Raw genomic sequence first — 5,747 nt, 5'->3', positions numbered from 1 at the left:
GCTAATTGACAAAGGGTACTATCTGTTGCTTCTATTTCTATACCATGTACTTTCCAGAAGTCCAGGCAACAAAATCCATTAAAAAGGAAATATAACAACCCACTTCTTTATGCTTGAATACTAGTTGATTATTGTTACAAAAAGCTCATGTCTAATAAGCGACGAAAACAGAGGCGAACGAACTTGAGATTTTGAATGATGTCATATAATATTTGTTTGGTTGCGCTGATTTTGGTTCCGAATTATTCTGTTAATGAGCCGTTTCGATAATTGTTTAAGCCATAAGGCCATTGTGAAACAAGGAATGTATAGCCTTGCAACTCATTGGTTTGAGATGTGCCATATTAGCCAGGCCAACAATTATGGCCCTCACTTAATTAACTTTAATCCTTTAGAATTCAAGGTGTGCCATTTAGTGAATTTTCCATGGCCTCGCAAGTTAAAAAAACAAGTAGTGGCTTTTTAGGGCGATTTTTAATAAAGTTATTTTCGTAAAATCGGGTGCGCATTTATGTGACCCAAATCTAAATCTCGACGAAGTCGAAATGTGACATTAATCACGGGTACATTGATTGTGACGTGATTCGAGATGCATTTCCACGACGTTGCAAATTCCTTTTAAAAAATACTGAATGAGATGAGCCTTGACAAACAAAAATACACAAGCTGCGGGGCCCTCTATACGCGTTGGTAAAGTTACTTAGACTTCAGGATGGGCCGTTTATCAAAATTTCACGGCCCTACCCAAAATAATGACACGTTAGTCGCTTTAGGCGCATATTTAATAATGTTATCTTCTTAAACTCGGGTGCACATTTACGTGACCCAAATCCAAATCTCAACAGAGTTGAAATGTGTCAATAACCACGGGTGCATTGATGTGACGTGGTTCGAGATGTATTTTCACGATGTTGCAAATTCTCGGTAAATAATAATAATAATAAAAGCGGTACACAGTTAAAATTTGCACATGGATTCAACATGTATCAAAACTCAGATAAATAAACCGAATATGACAGTTGAGCGACCGTGCTAGAACCACGGTCGGGAATGCCTAACACCTTCTCCCGGGTTAACAGAATTCCTTATCCGGATTTCTGGTGCGCAGACCGTTAAACAGAGTCATTCTTTTCCTCGATTCGGGATTAAAATCGGTGACTTGGGACACCATAAATCTCCCAAGTGGCGACTCTGAAATAAATAAATAAATCCCGTTTCGATTGTTCTTTAATTAAAAAACTCTCTTTACGCCCCTTTGCGGTGGCGCGGGTAAAAAGGAGGTGTGACAATGAGGATCTTCTTTTTTATCTAGTAATTCTGCTGAGATTATTCCATCAATATCTGCGACATTTGGGTATTTATTCCGAAGAAAAAGCAAGATTTGTGCATGAGGCAAGCCTCGCTTTTGGAATTCAACTGTATAAATCACTGAAATACAGAATTAATTAGATAATGAAGTTTTTATATTATTTATTTTTAATATTAGTATATAATAAAATTAATGTAACAATGTAATAATTTTTTAGAACATAAAAAGTATACCTGCTTTTACTTCTCCAAAAACTTTATTGTCACGTAGATCCTTTATCATGCGATCCAGCTTGATTTTGAAAACCCTTGTTAAAATGTCGGGACGATCTTCTGGAGATAATCCCCTACTCTCCACAAATCTAATAATCTCTGGCCATTTTGGGTTGCAGGTAAATGTGATGAACAGATCAGGGTACCCGACCCATTTGCAAATTGCCATGGCATCTTGATAATTTTGCAACATGTAACGTGCACCCCCTGTAAAGCTGGAAGAGAGTATAACTCTTTGTCCTTGAGAAGAAGGTTCTATGTTTCCATGTAAAACAGCATCTTGTAACCCTTTATAAAAGTGTGCTCTCAACTGTTTTTGATGAAGCCTAATGAACCTCAATCGAGAAGATTCCATCATTGTATAGCCATCTACTAAGAATTGCTGAAATAATCTTCTAGTTGACACAATTGTTGGAACTTCATCCTCCCTTTCTTGAATTTTATACGATAAGTGCTCACGCGTGCTAACGCATTTTCTTCCACCGGTCGAATCATCAATATCATTTAAAGGAATATCTTTTCGGTATCCGTCTTCACCATATGGAAATAATAATGGATATTGCAAACCTAAGTATGATGCATTTAATTCATTTATCCTTTGTAGTTATCCAGATTGGCTTTCAACTATGATATCTCTATCAGACCTTGTTTGTTCAAAATCTCCAACGATCAAAGCAGCTACCTCTGAAACTGTTGGTAAATTATATCTTCTTCCATCAGAGTCTCTTTTCCCTATCAATCTAAGTCTAACATTTGAGGTTCGGTCTTCTTGAAATTGATCTCTTACCATTCTAAATGACTTTGCAAGAACATTGTTGTCATCAAGCATTTGCTTCAAGTCATTCACAATTTCAGTATGAAGTTCATTGTTCATTTCACTGCGACTGTAAGAATAAAATATTGAATTCACCTAACAATGTATGTCTTATAAAAAATAAAATTTTAAATTATTTTTAGTAAGAAATTGTCTATGCTAACCTGATAGCATTAATTTTATTTTCCATCTCATTTTCTGTATCATAGATATAGAATTGTGCAAATTTTGGAAAAGATCCCTCTGGAGGCAATAAACTTCCAATCTGATGATAATTTTGCCCAGACAATCTGAATGTTCTGGGTCCCTTTGTTTTGTTGACAGAGACATCAAACTTTCCTCCCATTGATGTAAATGAAAATATTGAATTATATGTTCGAATATTCTCTCTGAAATTTTTGCTTTTTGCACCTTAATAAAATTAAATTTGATTAAAGCAGATATATATAGATATGCAAAAATTATTGTGTTATAATTTTAATTAAATGAATTTATCTATTAACCTGATCCAAACAATAAATCCTTCAAAATGAAAGGAGGCTCCTTTGGATTTGGTAGCTTGATTTTTCCACGACTACAACACAAAGTGAAAACTAGTTTTTTATTTTTATACTTCTTGTCAACTCTTTCCTCGAACCAAAAATATGTCCCACAATATTCACATTCATAATTGGCATCTCTTATATCCCAGTAATCTGGTTTTATCTGAGTAAAATAAAGAGGTTAGCTCAAAGTACTTATTATATAGAAAGTAAAATTATATTGTATATGTACATTCGATAAACGTCATACTTACTTTCATTGGTCATCCAACTCTGTACTTCATCACCTATAAATAATAATAAGTAAATCTTAAAATTAGAAATTCAATAGATTAGGAATTGTTAATTCATTTTAACACTATCGAACATTGATGAGTTTGTATGTGAATACCTTCAAACACATCGTCATCTTCATTTTCATCTGGAATTTGTACGTTGGATTGCATATGACCTTGATGCATAAATTAAAAATTAATAAACTTGTATATATGACTATGAGTTGCATTGTTCTTTAAATGACATACCTTGTATATCACCATCAATATTGACATCTTCAAATTGTAGAAAGAAATATTAATAGTTAGCTTTTTTCAATTTCATATTCATCAAAAAGTATAAGTTTATTGCAATACTGAGTTTGAAATAATAAGAGTTCGTTTAACATAATGAAAATTAAGTATAACCAAAAGAAAAAACTCATGCAGAACTATAATTCAAAAACTATAACAAACATGTTGTAGTTAATAAAATAAACAGAATCAAATAAATGGCAACAAATTAAATTAAATTTTTTAAATTATTTTGTTGGCCAGAATGTTCTGCGTATAAGGTATAAGTATATAAATTAGTAACTTCATTGTTTATGTCGACATTTATTTTAGCCGCACTAAATATTGACTTCCTCAAATTTCAAAAATAAGTTATAATAAATTAAACTTAAATATTTACCTTGAAATAATGGTATCTCATTTAAATCTGGTAGAAAATGTTCTTTCTGCAAATTTGAACTCGACAAACCATACTGCAAATGATTTTCTTGCATTGAATTTGGATATTGTGCTTGAGAATGAGACGATGAAACTTGTCCACAACTCTTTATGGGAGTACTACGAAATCGAGGGAAATTTAGACGATTTGTTATGTCCGTTAATGATCTTTTGTTTTCCCTTTTTGAGAAGCATTCCCTATGATAGTAGTATCAACAAATTCTGTAAATCATAAAATAAAAACAAAAAATTAATTGTTAAAATGGAAAAAGATAGGACAACTATCAAACCAATATTTATATCCTAAAATTCTATATAAAAGAAGTTAATAGGTAGCATTTTTTATATTTCATGTTGGTCAAGAAAAAGTATAAGTTTATTGCAATATTGACCTTGAAAAAATAACTCTATAGCTACGTTTACCATTTTATATCTGGATTTTGGTGTTTTAACAGTATCACAATTACTTTTAACATCATTCCATTAAATTAAATTGAAGGTAGTACTTTAGCAAACTTATGGAATTAAAGATGCTGAAGAGTATATATAGAATACAAACCGACTCCCATCGATAAGGGATAACTTTGACTAGAAACTCGCATTACAAACATTAACTAATAATACTTCGCCTATTATTAATCATACTTCCAATGAACCCCCTATCAAACAACAGTTTATATTACATGACTAACAGCACTTCATTTCAAAATATTAAAGGTTAAGCCTAATCAAGCAAAGAAATATTCAAAAAAATAAACATCCCAAAGCGAAGATAAATCGGTTAATGAACTTTTCAAAGTAGAGCGAAAAAAAGAAAATTCATACAAAATAATAATATAATTATAACATACATGTTGTACTTAAGAAAATAAACAGAACCAAAAAAATGGCAGCAAATAAGGCTTTTATTTTTTAAATTATTCAACTGACCTGTCCATTACGCATTAGAGATAAAAGTATATAAATTACTAACTTTTTTATTTTTGTGGAGATTCAGCATAGCGGCACAAAAGTTTGACTTGTTCAAATTTTCAAAATAAGCTATAATAATAAAGTTAACACAAACATTTACATTGCAGTAATGGTACCTCATTTAAATCGGTCTTCAAATTTGAAGTCGACAAATCATATCGCAAATCTTGTTCTTGCATTGAAATTGGAAAGGTTAGTATATAAGAATTGATGGGCTGATTGGAATTGTGATTTTTCTCTAATTGCAACTGAGTAAAACAGGTATAAAAGCGACTAATAAAGACGACATATCATCAAAAGTACTTAAAAACTGCATAAGATGTGTAGGATGGTTACATAGCAAAAATGATAAAACATACGACATAATATATTTAAATTTATGCAATGATATATCAAAAAATGCATATTTGTAAGAAAGACAATACACAGCAGAATACAGAATGCATAAATTACTACTATGGTGTAAGGATCATAAATTACATCGATATATATGACACATATTTTCTGAAATATACTTAAATTTGACCATCTAATGCATCTATGAAACTGAACAAAGAATAGAACAAAACGATTTAGTAAAAGACCAAAGTGACGTCCAACTGTTTAAAGAATTGTAAAATTACTCATGATGTATATAATGTTTAAAGTTCATACCCTTCGAGGAAAATTTAGGCCGTTTTTGCTTCCGTATGCATATTTGATTTTTTCTTGCGAGTTTTTTCTCTTCTTCCATATCAAAGTGCCATAAAAACTGAATTTGGTGCGAGAAATTGTAGAGTCCTTTGGAAAAGTAAAGTGGAATTTTGTAGGGTTACTGACAACCCCCCAGTCTGCTGATTCCGAAGCAAAAAA

This window comes from Nicotiana tabacum, chromosome 11, assembly GCF_000715075.1.
Source record: "Nicotiana tabacum cultivar K326 chromosome 11, ASM71507v2, whole genome shotgun sequence".
NCBI lineage: Eukaryota > Viridiplantae > Streptophyta > Magnoliopsida > Solanales > Solanaceae > Nicotiana > Nicotiana tabacum.
The sequence above is the reverse complement of the archived record's forward strand: the minus strand, read 5'-3'. Positions refer to the sequence as shown.